This window comes from Pteropus medius, unplaced genomic scaffold, assembly GCF_902729225.1.
Source record: "Pteropus medius unplaced genomic scaffold, Ma_sr-lr_union100, whole genome shotgun sequence".
Lineage (NCBI taxonomy): Eukaryota > Metazoa > Chordata > Mammalia > Chiroptera > Pteropodidae > Pteropus > Pteropus medius.
The window spans coordinates 24,529,356-24,548,829 of record NW_024340696.1 but is presented as its reverse complement, the minus strand read 5'-3'; the positions used below and the strand labels follow the sequence as shown (position 1 = coordinate 24,548,829).

Genomic DNA, 19,474 nt, shown 5'->3' with positions numbered 1-19,474 from the left:
ACAGAACATGATTTCTATTTTCAATATCTTAATCCTTTTGACCTCATTTTCTCTACCAACAAAGGTTTGAGATAAAAGCAGCAGGGAAGGCAATTACTTGCCCTTTCCTGCTTCTCCACTAAATGGAGGAGCCAGGATTAAAAGATGAATCTTTTAGAAACCAAAATATGTGCATTTAATTCCTATACTATACTGCTTCCCAAGTTAGGGATAAAGACAGAGAAGTAATATGGTACAGGGACAAAATGTGTGGCTTCTTGGAACCCACTCTGAGTTTGAATCCAGCTCTGCCACATGTGCTATAAAACCCTAGGAAGATTACTTAATCTCTCTGTGCCTGAGCTTTCTTATCTAGAAAATGAGAATGGAAACAATACTTGCCTATAAATTCATGAGAGAATTAAATATCTTAATACATGCAATCCACTTAGAACAGCACCTGACCTATCACAAGCAGTCATTACCTGTTATTTACCTTGATGGACATATTCCTTTGGGAAACATCCTAAAGTTTTGGCTTTTTCTACACCTATTTGTTATTAGATCTAGGGACACTGTCTCGTTTGCAACACATTTTTTACTTTTCCTAAAAATCAGGGGATGTACCTTTTATCTCTTATGAACTGACTACTTCAAACACTATTCATAAATAGCTTTACCTCCCTCCTATTTCACAGGGATTTCTAGGGGTTGAAGGAGATATTTCTAAATCAAATTATATCTCCTTAAGGACTGTAAGTATTAAGTTATTTATCTTTGGGCAATGGTTACAAAATCACAAAGCTTTAAAAAAATGGGTTATTGGAACTGCTTTGTAAACTGCTGAGGACTATAAAATTGTAAGGTAAACTCTAACCCAGGGAAGTTGAATCTTAAGTTAGCATTTGAGGCAAAAATTAAAGATGTTTAAATTACTCTCGAACATCTGTTAGCCTACAGAACAGTTCTATTGTTCAGTAAATCCACTATAGCCACTTTTTTCTCTAGCTTTGGAACACATCACATTCCTTCCATTGAACACCAGATGAACTAGTTGATTTGTATTTGAGCCAATTTTGTGAGAAAAACATGTACAACATAAATCAAGCAGTTTATATACACTGTCTCATTACGCCTCACAGTGACCTTATTGTATTCATATTCCCTTGTTACCCATGAAATACTGAGGCAAAACAAAGCAAATGACTTGCCTGTGGTCACCAACAGGTAATCTGTGGAGCAGAATTTTGATCTCAGTTCTCTTGGACACCGAGGCCCCTATTTTCTCTCTACAGCATGTCCCCTCTGCCTAGAGTCCCTTTGGTATGGCACTGAAGGATATAAATTGTCCTCTACTCTGCTCAAGACTGCTGAGCAATCTATTAGAGGAAATGTTGAGTTTAGAGCTCCTCAGCTCAAATTGAATACAGAGAAGTTGGAGGAAGTCCAGAGAAGATAAAGGAACCCATTTGAAAGAAGTCCCAGGAGGGAGTCGGTTTAAGAGTGGAAAGATTTAGAGAGAGACATAAAGGACGTTACTGACTCCACTGGGTTTTAAAGCCATAAATAAGTTATGCAGGGACACCAGGAAGAATCAACTCTGTGGTTATGTGGCTTGGTTGCAGCTCTCCTTGAAGATGGGCTGGATGGGAGTCTCCCAGAAGAGTCCTTTCCATCCCATGGTTCTAAGAATCCACCCAGGACATCACTAATAAGCATAGCAAAGCCAGAGAGACTTTGGCTGAGGCCAGCTAGAGATACCACTCGGCTGATCCCTGAAATGCCTCTCTAAAGGAGGACCAGACACTACTGTCTTCCTCTCGTTTAATGATGGAGAATGAGGCCCAGACACTCAATGTGCAGGAAAAGCGACTATTCAATGGACATTTTTGCTGGACAAGTGGCCCCAAGGGTGCTAGCTTTACACATCAGTTTCCCATGCAGGGCTCCAAGGACATCAGTGAGAGTGTCAATGCCTACCCTCCGGCCTGGAAGAAGTGCACAGAGGGTACCTAGGGACCTTGCACCTGTGGCAGTACTCAGGGTATAATCAGGAGAATGTTCCTGATGGTTGGTGCCACCTACCTGTGGCTGCAAGAGCAGCCCATCGCCTCTGTACAAATTAGCCTGTGAAAGAAACCAATTTACTCAAATTGCTGGTCCACAATAAAGGCAGGATCCTTTCTCTTTTTTAGGGATTCTTTTTCTTTTCATTGCTTTTTAAAATGATTATATATATAACATAGTTAATATAAAATTAAAAAATTAAAAAACAGAAAGATGTATAAAATAAGATAAACTATTTTTTCCTTATAACTCAGATATACAATAGTCTGATATGAATAGTAACAATAATAACGATGGAATAGCTTATGCGCCAGGTGCCGTTCTAAGGACTTAATCTGCATTATCTTGCTTAATGAAAGCAACACTGCACAGGAAATATTTGACACGTCCTCCAGAGGGTAGATGAAAAGTAGGAGAAAAAGAATTAGTATTAAATTTAGCCAAGGAAGTATAAGATTTGTACACTGAAAACTATAAAACATTGCTGAAAGAAATTAAAGAAGAACTAAATAAAGGAATGACATCCCCCGTTCATGTATTGGAAGACTTAATGTTGTTAAGATGGCAATACTAGCCAAAGCGATGCACAGGTTCATTATAACCCCAGTAAAAATCCCAATGGTCTTTTTTGAAGAAATGGAAAATATAATCATAAAATTCATATGAAATACTAAGGGAGCCCAAATAGCCAAAACATACTTTAATGTATGGGAATTATGAAAAAGGAGAAACAAAGTTGGAAGACCCACACTTCCTGATTTCAAAAGTTACCAGAAAAAGAAAGTTATTAGTAATCAAACAGTGTGTGGTATTGACCTAAAGATCAAAGGAATAGAATTGAGAATCCAGAAATAAACACATATGTCTATGGTCAATTGATTTTGATAAAGGTGCCAAGCCACTCGATAGGAAGAAAATATCCTCTACAACACATAAGGCTGGGACAACCAGATATCTGCCTGCGAAAGACTGAAGTTGGACCCCTACCTTGTAATATATACAAAAATTTACTCAAAATGGATCAACAAGCTAAATATAAGAGTTAAAACCATAACACTCTTAGAAGAAAATATAGGGGTAAATTTTCATGACCTTATATTTGGCAATTGATTCTTAGATATGACACTAAAAGCACAAGCAACAAAATTAAAAATAGATGAATTAGACTTCATCAAAATTAAAAACTTTTGTGCATCAAAGGACACTATCAAGAAAGTGAAAAGACAACCCACAGAATGTGAGAAAATATTTGAAAATCCTATACCTGATAGGGGTCGTCCATGATCAGAATATATAAAGAACTCTTACAACTTAACAACAAAAAGACAACCCAATTTAAAAATAAACAAAGGACTTAAATAGACCTTTCTCCAAAGAAAGTATATAAACTATCAACAAACACATGAAAAGATGTTCAATATTATTAGTCATTGGGAAATGCAAATCAAAACAACAAGATTCCACTTCCTACCCATGAGGAAAGCTATAATTTTTTTGTTTTTTGTTTTTTTTACAAAACAGAAAATAACCAGCGTTGTCAAGGATGGAGAAATAGGAATGCTCGTATGTTGCTGGTGAGAATGTAAAATGGTATAGCTGCTATAGAAAGCAGTTTGGCTATTCCTCAAAAAGTTAGATATAGCATTACCATATGACCTAGCAATCTCTCTCCTGGGTATATACCCAAAAGAACTGAAAACAGATATTCAAAGAAAAACTTGTCCACGAATGTTCATAACATCCCTGTTTGCAATAGTCAAAAGTTGGAAATAAGCTAAATGTTCATCAGCTGGTGAATGTATAAACGAATTGTGGCATAGTCATTCAACGGAACATTATTCAGCCATAAAAAGGAATGAACCGATACATGCCACAACATGGATTAACCTCAAAAACATTAAACAAAGTGAAAGAAACCAGACACACAGGCCATATACTGTATGAATCAATTTATATGAAATTTTTAAGAATTTGTGAATCCACAGAGACAGAAGGCAGGTTACTGGTTGCCAGAGGCTGGGAGAAGAGGAAATTGAATAGTGACTGGCTTTATGGGTATGGAGTACCCATTTCCACTTCTTTTGTGTTGATGAAAATATTTTGGCATTTGATAGAAGTGGTGGTTGTACAACATTGTAAATGTACTAAATGCCACTGATTGTACACTTTAAAATGGTTAATGTTAAAGTACATTTGATGACTTAGATATTTTCATAGTCTTCATTAAGTAATAAAGCAGGTTATAAATGAAATTTTAAAAATTAAAAAAATATAAATGAAACAAAAGCAAAAGAGGATGAGGAAACAAATTAGCAAAGGAAACCAAGAGAGAGAGAAGAAGAGGCAGGGAAAATGAGAGTGGGAGAGTGAGAAAAGGAGGAGGAGGAAAAAGAGGATTAGGAGAAAAGAAATATGAGACAAGAGCAAAATTTTTAAGTTGGGTAATATCAAGTGCCAGTGGGGGCTGGGCAGAAAAGAGTGCTCTCCTACATGGCTGGTAGGAGCGTAAGCTGCCGCAGCCACTTTGGAGAATAATTGATCAGTAGTTAATAAAATTAAAACGGGCATACTCAGTAATGTACAGCATGGAAATTATAGTTAATAATACTTTATTGCATCTTTGAAAGTTCCTAAGAGTAGATCTTAAAAGTTCTCATCACAAGAAAAAAAATTTGTAACCACGGCAACAGAAGTTAGCTACTTATTGTGGTGATCATTTCACAATATATACAAATAGTGAATGATTATGTTGTACACCAGAAACTCATATGTTATATGTCAATTATACCTCAATATAAATAAATAAAATGAATATACTTAGAGTTCCACTTCTGGTGGAACTTAGGGATATCATCACATACGTGCCCAAGAAATTGTGCACACAGCATTTGCTTGTAATATCAAAATATCATAAACAACCTAAATAGTTAAGAGATGGATACACTGTGATATACTACTAACACAATAATATTACGCAGTAGTTTAAAAAAAATGATTATACATACATATGCACATATACATGAAAAGAGAAATGACCTCCAAGTTATTGTACTGTCTGAAAAAGAGAGCTGACAAATATAGTTTGATGGCACACAATATACACTAGTATATGACATTATATTAATATATTACTTGTATAATAAAAAATTTATAATAAACAGAAAATGAGGATATGGAGAAAAATAACTGTACGCAGGGATTTAAAAATAAAAGAAGCATGGAAGAAAGAAAGAGAGAAGGAAGAAAAAGAAAGAGGGAGGGGAGAAAGAAGAAACAAGGGGGTGTGGTGAACAAGCCAGGTTGGAGTCATGTCTGGAAGTAAGGGTGATTAACCAGCAAGTACATAAACCTCAAGGGTTGAAGCCAGGGGAAGAGCAAGTTGACAGCAAGGGGAAGGAAAAAGGAAGATCCTGGAAGCCTCAAATTAAAGCTTTCCCAAGGTAAGTGGATTGAATGAGACCTGGTTTAGTACTTAACCTGCTCCTAGCTCTTCACCATAAATATTTCTCACATTACAGTTGCAACCTGAGTTGTGCCAGCTGAATTGACTGTGTTTCTGTCTAGCCACTGAAGTGTAGTCAAGAGAATATCCCCAAGGACCTGAAGGGATGAAGACTATGGATCTCAGACACACAGTCTTTGAAGCAGAAATGCAGCTGCAAGTCCGAGGGAGCCCTAGACCTGGGGCTTATCTGTGGTACACCATTTCATTAGAGTTTTTGTCTCATGGAGACTCTGCAATGAAGATCAAGGCAGGGACATGTATCTGAAGGATTAAGAAAGAAAAAAATCAGAATGCAACAGGGCAGCAATATTTAGCACAAAAATTTATCAAAGGGACTACACTGCATGTACTAAAATGCTGAATGTCTGAAAACATATACAAGTTATATTAATTACCATCAACTTAACAGCTTAAAATAACACACGTTTATTATCTCACAATTTTGTTGGGTCAGGAGTCTGAGCACAACCTAACTAGGTTGTCTGCTTAGGATTTCACAAACCCAAAATTAAGATATCCTCTGGTCTGCATTCTCATCTGGAGGCTTGACTAGGGAAGAATCTATTTCCAAGGTCATTTAGATGGTTGACGGAAGTCATTTCTTCGTTTGTAGGACTGAGGACCTTGGCTTCTTGCTGGCTGTTAGGTGGAGGTTGCTTTCAGTTATTAGAGGCTACCTACAGTTCCTTTCCAGGTAGACTTCTCCAACATGCCAGTACTTCATCAAGGCAGAAAGGAAAGTCTCTAGGCAGTGGTCCCCAACCTTTTTGGCACCATGGACCAGTGCTCTTTTGAGAATCTAATGCCTAATGATCTGAGATGGGGCTGAGGCGGTGATGCTAGCACTGGGGAGCGGCTGCAAATATAGATGAAGCTTTGCTCACTGGCCCACCGCTCACTTCCTGCTGTGTGGCCCAGTTCCTAACAGGTCAAGGACCAGTACTGGCCCGTGGCCCTGGGGTTTGGGGACTACTGCTCTAAAGAGCATCTACTAGCAAGAGTCTTTTGTAATGTGATGTTATCACAGGAGTGACATCCATCAGCTGTACTATATTTATTATTTACAAGCACATCACAGGTCTTAACTGCACTCAAGGGGAGGGGACCCCACAAAGGGGTGAACACCAGGAGGCGGTGGGAATCATGGGGCCACCTTAGAGTGGCATATCTTTTTCTTGCTTCTGAGTTTCTTAATTAAAACTAACCATGAATATAATCCTTAAAAAATTATTTTTTCATAATGTACATGATGAAATAAGCAGTAAAATCTAAACCCAGAGTACATTTAACATCAAAGCTTGTGACCTCCTCACTTCCCTAGCTGTATTTCAAAGATATATGTATACATCGTGGACTGTATTTGCAACATTTCTGAGTAAATCCCTAGGATGAAGAATAAGAGCAAGGGCCTGGGAGCAGAGTGGTTTCTAGCCACAAATGGGGTGTAAGAATATAAGTATTTTTTGACCCTCAGTTCCAGCATCAATTAAAGGTTACTTTTATCATTTATATTCATTACTTTTGCAGTTATTCTGGGGACCGAAAGAGACATTGATTACTTAATAAATATTTGTTCCTAGCATCATTGTCACCAACATGATTATACAAAATGAAAGTGAGGGTGTTGAGAAAAGGGAGGGGATGGAAATCCTTGAGTAAGCTGTGTGTTTCACTGGCCCCTCACCTGCTACTGTATGGCTTGATACCCAAAACAAAACAAAACAAAACAAAACTTCACTAATTTCATAGGAGGAAAAACGTGTTTGACGTTTGCCTTAAATTGCATACAATTGGCTTATTACTGATTTGAACTTCTTTTTGATCATTTGTATTTTAATGTTTTCCTTGTATAATTGTCTATGCTCATTTTTGAGTTGTTCATTGATTTGAATCAAGATATCAGCCTTTCTCTGTCCTATACACCCCAATAGTCCCATCCTCCTGGTCATCTATCTCATTTTGTTTATAGTGTGGGAGTGGGGTGGGAGGGGGGAGGTGTGGGGGGAGTGAGATACACCGTTGCTTTTCATTCCAGTAGTCATCCCATAGCTGTCTAGTATAATACCGAATACCAGGTTTATTTTACAACCATGAGCGGTGCTCTTTTGGGGAAACCTGTCTTTGCAAACTTTGTCCTCAGCGGCCGCTAGGTTTATCAGCAGTCCTGCGACCCGGTGGCCACTCCGCCTGCTCCCTGGAGGCTGAGACTGGGGCTGCCTGGCCCCGCGCTGCAGCCGCCGCCCCCACCCTACCCGTTGCGCCCCGGGACGCGCGTCCGTGCCTGGCCCCCGCCCGCGCCACTGCGCCGCTCGGGAGCTGGCTACCGTCACGGTGCGCCCGAGCACGGGGCGGACGCCGGCCGAGTGGGCTGTGAGAAGCGCGCGAGCCGGGCGCTGGGGGCTTCCGCGCCGGCCAGCCGGGCCCAGCGCGCTGAGCTGGGAAACTTCTGCGGGTGCGAGGCCGGAGCGCTGTGCAGGGCCGGGGAAGGAAAGGTAAGAGGGGGACCCTGGCAGCACCGTGGCCGCCACCTTCCCGGAGCTGTCCGCACCGTGGCACCTCGCAGCGCCGCGGTCAACTTTGCTGGAGCGGCTTCTGTCCTGGCCCCGCCCTAGGGTAGGGGCTGCGAGACCGCCGACCCCCGAGAGCTCCTGTTCTTCGCCGCCCTGTTTTCCGCGCTGTCTGCGCCGCCGCTCGGCTCCCGGCCGCGCTCAGGCCACTGCGAGCCTGGGGTCCCCGCGGCGCCACTCGAAGCTCGGAGGACTGAGGGTCCGCTACTGCGGGTTTGGCGCGCGCACGGCCCTGGGGACTGGAATCGTCCGCCCTAGAGGCCGATCTTCCCCCAGATCTTCTTTTGGTCGCACTCTTGTCCCAGGTGCCTTTGGAGCCCAAAGAAAAACGCCGGATTTTCGAGAGAGGAAAGCTGGTCCAAGGGGTCCTGAGAGCCTTAAGTTTCACCTTTGGGAAATCGTGCAGCGACTGGGAGTTTCCTGTCTTTCGTCGTCTGCAATGGGCCTGACCAGGGTTGGGGGCGCCGATCTGGGGCACTAGAAAGCTGCTTCGTCAAAGGTCACGCTGACCTGTTTTCTCTATCTGGGGATTCCTCTGCCACCTCCCACTCTCCCACCCCCACCCCCCCAAAAAAAGGAAAGAGAAAGAAAAGAGGAAAAGAAATTTGAAAATCATTAAATTACTTCATTACCAGGGTCGAGTACAGAGATATAATACATACTGAGGGTCTGTATTTTGGGAAAAGATTAAAGAATTAAAAATGCAGTAATAAGGTTATGGCAAAAAAATTTGTTTGTTTTGCAAGAAGTGAAAATTTTCTATATGTAAATAATAAATGGAAATGTAGAATTAGAAGGCCACTTTTGAACATAATTTGATTTAGTAAACTTTTAGAATGCAACAATCTTCCTTCCCGACTTTTCACCCTAACTCTGGTAGTTAGGTTTTTTGAATTTGTAAGTTTACACATTGCAATTGAATATTATGGCAACCTTAAAAAATTATTGCTCTCTGTTCATACTAAAGTTTAGTGGCTATTTTCTTTTCTATTATTTTTAACACTAGGGACTGTTGCATGAACATATCCCTGATGTACAGTAAATTGGCATTACTTGTGGCAATAGAAAAACAAACAAGAACTACATGAAACAAAATATAAACAAAACAAAAATTGGATCTCTTTACATACTTTCAAAATAAAGAGATCTGGCTGATCTCGGATGCTCTTTAAGAGTCTTTCCTTCCCTGAGAGACTATCTCTTTAAGAGTCTGGGATACTAATATTAATTGAAATCTACAGTAAGACATCCATCCTTAAATTTTATATATACATATACAGGAGATATAGTTGAGTTTCTTTAACCTCATCAGTCTCTCAAAATAGCTGAGTCATTGTGCTTCCTATGCTTCTAAATGGTGACATTCTACGCCATTAAATAAAAATGTGTCACGGGGAACCAAAATCCCATGCTTCATACCACAAGATTGACTAAATAGGGTTGACACAGTGGAGGATTCACGCCTGTGTATTTTGCAGTTGTCTCCAGGAAAGATCAAGAATGGTTATGAAGCATTTCCTGTAGTATGTGAGCATAACAACACGTAAGCAACATAGGAGGCAAGAAGTTTCAAAACCGCTTTTGAAAATATCCATGATAGATATGCAGGCCTGCAAATCGCAATTAAAATCATTTTCTTTAATTATGGTTATTGGTCAGCTGGGATGATGAGATATAGAGAGTAAATAAGAATTTACCAAAGTGTATTCAATCAATAAGTAGATTTTTTTAAAGGAAAAGGGAAAATGTTTCTGTCATCTAAATGTTACAACAGGCATTTTCTAAATTAAATAAATAATCAAAGTTGCTGACTTAAAGTCCCTGTAGTAATGCTGGATCCTCCTCCAACCCAGAATTCAGAGATTAATTCACACTGACCAAAGTAAGACCTTCACATTTTGTGTTCTTCAACAGACTAATATCCTCTAGTGATTCTCATATACACTCTAAATTGAAGGAGGGGGGATTTAAGTTCTAGATAAATGAGCAACTGGCTGAGCCTATGGAAGAATCATCATCTCTCTGAGCCTCATTTTCCACTCTGAACAACGCTGATAATACTATTTATGTTGTTGAGTTGTTGTGACCCCTAAATGGGTTAGTGTATGTGCCTGGCACATAGTAAGAGCACAACTAATCGTATTTCTGTCTTCTGTAGTAGGTGTTTGTTTATTGACTAAACAAACTATAGGATGAACAATAGGTTACAGCTTTAATTTTTAATTTCAAAAGCGATGTGGCAAAACCTTGATAATTGTTGAATCTGGGTAATGGGTATATGGGGGTTTATTATATATTATTTTCCTGTTTTTGTATATGTTTAAAATTATTCATCAGAAAAAAATTTAAGTGTGAATTATTTGAAAAAAACACACATTAGAACCTATATTTCTAATCTCGCATTTTATTTTAAGTTGCAATTTTTAAGATTTTCCTATATGTACTGGAAGGATAAACACAATTATCCTTATATAGATATAGATATATATGGATATATATAGATATAGATATATCTATATATATGATATATATGGACATATATATCATATATATATGGATATATATATGATATATAGATATATATGGATGTTTGGGTGGGGAATAGAACTGGAGAACAATCCACATGATCTTCAACTTTTGTGGAATTTTTTTATTATAACAAAGATCCAAAAATATGACAGTGTTGATGTTTGTTAATTCTAGTTGTTGGACTCATGGATTTTTATTATATTCTTTGAAATATTTGATTTGAAAAATTTCAAATTAATATAAAATCATCTTATTGTTTTAAAAAAATTATTACAAAGAATGCAAATATAGATATATACCAAAAAAGTAAAAGTAGTACCCCACCATCCAGAAATAACCATCCTTAACATTAAGTGATGATTGTTCTGTACGTCTTTCTTTCCATTTATAAAAATAGAAGAGTGCAGACCATTAATATATAATGTGCTACTCTAGAGACACATATGTTTTTGGTATGTTCGTTTGTTTTTGGTCTTTGATAGAAGTTCTAAAAAACAAGCTTGTTTGCATTTTGATTTTTAAGACTTTAGACTGTCTTTTAAATGTAGCATTTATTTAAAACTTTAGTATGCAATAACTGATTTTCAATGAGTTTTAAGTAGTTTAAGTTTATTTACAAATAAGATGTACTTTTAGCTATTTAAAATAGATCTCATAATTTGAAACTAGGCTTAATATTATTTCAACATTTGAATTTCATTAAAATGCAAGCTCCATGAGGGCAGGCATTTATTGAATTATTGCATATATTAATTAATATTTTTCTGGCCATTTGAAAGTTAATGGACAGTTAATTTTGTTATAATGCTTGTTTTGAAAACAAGCATCATTCCAGTGCAATTGAAATATTGGAATAACTTGAGCATAACATGAATTTTGCTCTTGCTTATGCATGACTTACTTAGTAGGAACACCAAGTGAATGTATTAGACTATAACCACCTGACCTGACCATGTAGGAATGCACAAAAAGCACACACACACACACTTCAAATATTTACCAGCTACCTTGGTTCACCACATGTTATCCTGCAAGATTGTGGTATGCTATTCTTTTGCACTTGTGAACTTTTCTATATAAAAACACACTCATTCAACATCCCAACGATGTCTAAGCAGCTTGATTCAAAAATAATAAATAGTGTACGCAAAAGGAAAGCTTAAATACTGAAGAGAAGCTTGAGATAATGAAACGTTTTGAGAGGATTAAGAAAATAGTGATATTTCCTGAGCAACAGGAACAAAAGAATGAATAATCCACACGGGATCATGACAGGCAACACCACAAAAATAAAAAATCTCTATGGCTGGGAAAACTGCATGTATTGCAAAGTCAATAACAACAAAGCTGAAAAAATTGAAGAAATGAAAAGATTGTTGAGCATGTGGATTTACTACCAAACAGTGAACAATCTGAGCTCCTTTCTCTATAGAAACACTATAAAAGAAATTGCAACACCCTGCAGAAGTGCACCTTTTAGCACTAGCAGTGGCTGGTTTGGTGGTTTCAGACATTACGGACCCTGGTGTATGGTCCACCTGGTTATTTAGCCAGAAAAAAAAAAAAAAAAAAAGAGAGAGAGAGAGAGAAAAGAAAAGATTATAGCTAATTAGCTAGAACACATGAACTTGTTAGATGTGTTTTCCAGGAAGGAACATGAGAACCTTAACTAAAATAAACATGGAAAAAGTAAGTTCATTTGCTGAATATAGGTCACTTGGAGGAGAGGGAAATGAAGGTGTCTACCTTTGGCTCATATCTAGAAAAGACTGTTTAATGTATCCATGGATCCACTTCTCTTGCATCTTTCATCAAGAATCTCTGGTGAACTTACTGCATAATGTAATAGCAGCCGTTCCAAAGTAAATGGCTTCCTGCTTGTCCCCTTAGCCATTTCTAGGAATTGGAAAAGTCAGAACTTGAAGCAGAGCATGGATTTTGTTTAAAGCAATCGAACGACAAGCTTGAGAAAGAGAGGTTTACTGCTGTTTCTTTAAATCAAGAATTATAGGGCGCTGAGTGATTCAACATAGGGCACACCTTCCTATCACTCAAAAAATTGTCATTTCATAAGACATTTAAACTCACCGAATCTAGAACTGAAGGGAGAAAATAAGAATGTTGTTGATTTGTTCCAATAATCCAAATATTTAGATTCAAATATACCTGAAGCAGTGTGTTATGGTGCTTAAGAGAATAAAATAAACATAGCCAAGCTCTTATTTGTATGGAAGGCCAAAGGTATTCAAGCATTCGCCTGCCTGGGAGTGAATCTGGGCTCTATCATTTATGTATCCTTAGGTAACCTACTTAAATTCCCTATACTTCAGTTTTCTCATCTATAAAATGAAGACAAGAAAACTACCTACTTCAAAAAGTTGTAAGTATTAGATGACATGGCACATAGTAAGTAGGTACTCAGTAAATGTTAGATGCTGGTAGTAGTAGCGGTGGTAGTAGTAATAGTAGTAAATGAGGATTAAGAAGATGGCAACTAGATATTGCATTAATTTCCCATTGCTCAATTCATCTGGATTTGGTGGAGTCACACAATTGGAAGAATTACAGAGCTGTTACTGGTGTTGAGTTTCTATGGCCTGTCTTTTGAGTGTTAATCTCTGCATGTGTCAGAAATAACAAGTATTTGCTCTATACATATGGCTCGGTTTTACGAAGAACTGACTGAGCTGAAAGTCAACCAAAGAAATGGTATTCCAGGAATTTTGGAGATTGATATGTGAATGACATAACTATTCTGGAAGTTGCCCATGTGTCTAAATTATTAACAGTGTTGGGGCCACCTCACTCCACAAATGGAAAACCTATAAAGTGGTGCCGAGAGCCACAATGAATTTAAATGTAATTCCCAGGGCCTCCCTAGTGTCTTGTTTTCCAGATACTATTGAAAAACTATTCTAACCTAATTTTCCTGATTTAAATCTATCAAGGATTGATGCCTTCTGCCCCACTGACTTGTATTCCAAATCCATCGTAAATGCAGATTATTAGATTATTGAAAATCCCCATGTATAGTGAGCACTCATAATTGTGCATGTATATTAGTTTTCTATTGCTTCATAACAAATTATCGCGGACTTAGTTGCTTAAAACAAGGCAAATTATTTCAACAGTTTTTGTAGGTGAGGAGTCTAGGTGTACTTGAAGTGGAACCTCTGCTCAGGGACTCACGAGCCTACAGTGCAGGTGTCAGCCACGCTGCATTCCTGATTTAGAGTCCGAGGACCTCTCCCAAGCTCTTCAGGTGGTTGGCAGAATTCAGTTCCTTGAGATTATAGGCCTGAGGTCCCCATTACCTTGGTAACTGTTGGTTGGGGGTTTCATTTAGCTAGCTCACAGAGACTGTTTACAGGTCCTTGCCTTGTGGCCCCACTGGCAGTTCACAGTGGTGTTTGCTTTCTTCCAGGTCAGTGGGAACATATCTCTCTAACATCCAATCCCTCTCCAATCCTACGGTGGATTCTTGTATAACAATGTAATCATAGGAGTGACTATTTCAGCACCATTTGCCATATAATGTTATGTAATCAATGGAGCATCCCTCTCATCTCACACTCAAGGGAAGGGGATTATAGGTCATGTGCATTAGCTGGGCAGGAATCTTAGGGTCCTCTTAGAATTCTGCCTACCACAGTATATGATAAAGTGAAAAATCAAACATGGCTGGAGATAATCAAATATGACCTTAGTTGAGACATGGGACTCAGAGAAGTCCAGCACAGCTTGTGGGCATGTTCTCTAATTTCATTGTCTTAAGAGAAGCCAAGCTCTTATTGTTATGGAAGATCAAATCATAATCCAGCCTAGGAGCCTAGTGGAGCATGAAGAGACTCATGCATTAACAGCGCTCCCCAACCTTTTTGGCCCCTATGAGAATCTAATGCCTGATGATCTGAGGTAGAGCCGAGGCAGTGATGCTAGTGCTAGGTAGCGGCTGCAAATACAGATGAAGCTTCACTCGCTGGCCCGCTGCTCAGTTCCTGCTGTGCAGCCCGCTTCCTAATAGGCCACGGATCAGTAGCAATCTGTGGCCTAGGGTTTGGGGACCCCTGCATTAGGTAAAAACAAAGGCCGGTGTGGACCTTCTGGAATCCAGAAGGCCACAATCCAATCTCCAGTTCAAAATTTATGACACCATCTGTCCAGCCTTTCCAGTGTATTCCATGAGGTATCATCAAGAGGTAAAATAAGAAAGTAAAACCATGTAATATAATTGCTTGGGAAAGTGGAATTCTCCTAAGACAAAAGGAAAAAGTGGTGCCTTCCTTGGTAGAATAAAGGCCAAGAGCTTCAGTGGGTTGGCCATCTATGTAGGTGGAAACCAGATGGTGACATCTATGCCTTGGATAACATCTGACTGACTATAACAAATTGTAGCCAATATCATTTACATTTCCATCAACTCTCTGTTCTTAATCTTAGATAATTCTTCCATATTTATACACTTATACATTATACATATGCACTGTTTGCACAGCATCATGCCAAGTCTTTTCATTTCCTCTCTGTTACTTGAAAGATTCTAGACCAGCACTGCCCAAAAAAGTATAATTCAAACCACATATGCAATTTTAAATTTTCTAGTAGGAACATTAAAGAATAAGAAGAAATGAGTGAAATTTACTTTTAATAATGTTTTCTTTAACCCAGTACTTCCAAAATTGTCATTTCACCACATAATCAATATAAAAATTATTAATGACATATTCTTTATCATTGTACTAAGTCTTCAAAATCCATTGTGTATAACACATCTCAATTCAGACCAGCCACATTTCAGGGGCTCAACAGCCACATGTAGCTAAAGGCTTCAGTACTGGACAACACAACTCTAGAGTTGTTTCAAAGGCCTCTGATCATGGGCATTTAACTTTGACTCTCATTTCTCTCATAATCTTACCAACCCCAGTCTTTATTCAGCGTTGTCTTGTGTGATAGTAACTGTTAAATATCCTTCCATCTGCCCCTTATCTTCTGCTGTGAATTCTGTTGCTAGACCAAGAGCATCAGATTAGATATGGCTAAAGCGGAGTTCCCCTTTTTGATTTCTTTCTGAACTTTGGGATTGCCTACAGTTCTAAAAAGTTTTTAACCCTTCTCTGTTCCTCTATTTCAATAGAGACACTTCTTCCTTTTACATCCTCCTCATAGTCTAATATGTATATGTGTGTATATATATATGTATATATGCGTATATTATATATACATATATATGTGTGTGTATATAATATATATGTGTGTGTATATAATATATACATGTATATATATACATATGTGTATTAATATGTATACACACACACACACACACACACACACATAATTAGAAGATTGTTGGTGGCTTCCAATGACTGGCTTCTTGGCCATCGAAAAGCGAAGACTCAATGCTGGGCCAGTTATGGGTCTGTACTTACCAATAGTAGGAGATCAGGACGCAAGGTAGGGAAGAATAACAGAGATTGCCCTTGCAAGAATGAGTAAACTTAGAATTTATAACAAAGACAGATAGCAGCCCAAAATGACCATTTGTATTTCTGTCTTGAGTTGTAATCCTCTGGGGGAAAGAAAGTTGTTTTTTTTAATTATATTCTCCAAACGGCCCAGCTCTGTAACATACAGTAAGCAACAAGCACAGCAATGCTACTTCTATGTTATTTAAGAATTTGCCAAGGATTTTTAGTGTATATGATCTCATTTGAATCTTCCGGCACCCTTTAAAGTGGATAGAATAGGTGATATTACCTCTGCTTCACTGATAAATAAATATTTCTGAGTTGCTCTAAGTAGCAGAGAGGAGAATAAAGCCCACATTTTCTAAAACCTGGTACTGCGAAAGCAGAATAAAGTGGTTTAGACTGTGAGCTTCAGAGTCAGGCAGACCTGGATGGAATTAGCAATGTGACCTTGAACAATTTATTACTTTCTCTGAGTTTCAATTTTCTCATCTGTAAGATGGAGATAATAGTACCTACCTCACAGAGTTGTTGTGAAGATTAAATGAGGTAACTTTTTAAATATGTGGCACATAGTCACCGAGTAAGTGTACCTCCTTGAAGATAAGTAGAGAAAGCCAGCTTTAAGTAAATGATTATTTTTTGCATATAGAACACATACCGAAGTTCAGATCTGATTCCAATTAATGAGCACAATATTGATGGAATTTTGATCTTCCAGGTTGCCTAGCAACCAAAACTAATTCAATAGCACAAGTTACCAGAGTTGTTTTTAATCAGATCAGGAATTCAGCAGCTCTTAAGGAGCTCAAGTTTGTAAGAAAACAAAAAGATTCCCCTATGCATTTGGAGTTGTGCCAGACATTTTAAAGAAGTGATGCGCTAACTCCTTAGTGTCTTTGTACTGAACTATCCTGGGCATTGGGATCTTCCCCATTTCTGTTCCCCAAGGTGACAGAAGATGTTAGATCATCCATTAAATTGGATTGAGACTGGGAATGGAGAAGGCAGAGTGCTTATATCTCTACACCAATATATTCAGTCAACATTCATTGAGTGCCAGGGGTCAGAAATACAAAAATATTTCTTTGTCCCTTAAGAATTTCAGAATCTAGGAGAGGAAATTAGTCAATGTCGAATAATAATAAAGCAAATTATTGCATGAATGGCTTTCTATGTCCTTAGCTGTAGTCTAAGCATTATGGATTGAGAAGTACAAGCAGATATAGCAGGCCTTAAATATCCAGTGTTAGGATTATTATTTTCCTGGCAAACTATTCCACTTCGGTCTCCCAATATGTTAATGTCAGATTCATGGCCTTGAAAAGTGGCACTGACTGCTGGTGAGGCATGAAGCTGAGCTGAGGGGACTTCAGCTTCCACCCACTATGTTGACTTACCGCTTCTTTCACCTGAAGCAAGAGACTTCACCAATCTTGTGCCGCTTTTCTCATTTGTAAGCTGGGCATGATTTAGATTCTGCCTCCCTTGTGGCAATAAGTATGATGTGATGAGATAATAAATGTACAAGTTCTGAACAGATTAATGCAATTTCTGAACTAGTCTTCATCAGTTTGCCACCAAGTTTCTTTCACATTTCATTGATCGTCCTTGTACCTTCCTTTACATTTTCTTATTCCTTTATAACTACTCAGGGTCTTACAATTTAAAGAGAAAAGCAGGGGACGGGAGCGGCGGGAGTAGGGGGGGTGGCGAATTGGAATTATTGTTTATTTGCACTTAAGTTTATCTCCATCATTTGCATCTCTGTGTGCTAACTTCTTTTTCAGGGAAGATTGATTTTGTTGCTTAAGGTATCCTTCGTGCCACTTTGACATTCCAGTGTTTATTTACCCAAAAACATGACTAAAGGCCTATAAGCCTTTAATGCAGGCAGCTGGTTGATGATTCATGTTCAACATTCATATAGTACTGCTGGCACATACCAAAGGAACACTCATGCTCATCACCTGCCCCTGTCAGTTCTTTCTTTTCCACTAACAAAATGCATCTGTTTTGGTGACTGAATAAAAACACACCAAGTGGAGAAAGGCAGGGTGTGGAGTCATGTAATCAGGGCAGTGATACAGTATCAAGGATAGAAGATGGTTTGGTAGCAGCTCATGGAAACAGAAGCAGACTAGAAAGGACCAGAAGCACAGTTCCTCTTATAATCATAATGGATCTCACTCCTGGAATGTAGGTGGCCCAGTGTATCCCCCCAAGTCAAGATTTAAAGGGGACAAGAGTCCCATAAGCTCACTTCTGAATTCCCACAAACATTTTACGTGGCCTTTCCCCATTAGCATTATTTTAACATTTTTTTTGAGGATTATAAATTTTTAAGGAAGTTCAAAGTTCAGAGCTCCTCTAGCAGTGCTTTTTAATATTGGCTTTAGTAGCTGTGTTTGGTACCCTGAGGAAGGGATTCATTGAAAATGCCCTAGTTTTAAAAGTAAAACAGTGAAGAGATTGACATTTACAGTCTGGTATTTCACAGTTCTCATTACTCATATTTAAATTTTTTTCTTTGTTATGAATATCCAGTAGCGTATAATTTTGTGTTTTGTTTAAAAGAGGAGAAATTAAACACGTTTAGTGTGCCAGTTTGCCTTGAATCTCATCATCTCAGAGTGTTGGGTGCAGGGGGTGATAATTAGAAGGATGCAGGATGTTTGAAATGTATTTGAAAGCAAGTTGAGTAAAACTAACAATATTGCTGTAAGTTCTGAGTCGACATTATTCTTTTTTCCTTTTTTGAATGATTCATTAGGTGGCATTCTAAAAAGTCATTATTTGCTAAGAAAACAATCCCTATCCAAGGTGAAAAACCAGAAACTTCAACAAAAGCAGCTCCTTCATTTCCATTTGTAGTTCTGCTGGTGGTTACACTGTTCCTTTTTTTAACTTCGGCTAAGTCATTTTCACCTCTGAGTGTGTATTTTTTTCTATGAAACAAAATCTGCGATACCTGATAGTTTATTAACAGGTGTTCTGGAAGTAATCTCTCAAAAATAACACTATACGAGTTCAAAGGTTTTGAACGTTGCTATGACTTTTAAAAACCAATCTAATGAATGCTTCACATTGAAACCATTTATTAAGAAACCGGGTGGTAAATGATACATACCCTACAGCTTTGTCATCATGGTTAAATCTCTCCTGACTCAGATCACATATTAGCATTTTTACCATCTGGCTGAAAGGGTAGGGAATATATGTGCAGAGGAACAAGTCGATAACATTTTGACCATCTGGTAAATAAATATGCAAGTAGCAGGAATTTTAATATTTATTTAGTTATGTGCATGCAACCTTTAACCTGAAATAGCCTCTAAGATAGTAAAGTAGAACTGAAT

At 38.3% G+C, this 19,474-nt stretch overlaps 1 protein-coding gene across 1 annotated transcript in view; it reads left to right on the top strand.

The window, feature by feature from the left end:
• The first annotated feature begins 7,904 nt into the window (after nucleotides 1-7,904).
• The window catches only part of POPDC3 (popeye domain cAMP effector 3), a 16,290-nt gene continuing 4,720 nt past the window's right edge, over nucleotides 7,905-19,474 (top strand). The window contains exon 1 of the mRNA XM_039869532.1: nucleotides 7,905-8,043. The gene's annotated coding sequence lies outside the window, so the exon portion shown is untranslated. The remainder of the gene's footprint in view (nucleotides 8,044-19,474) is intronic.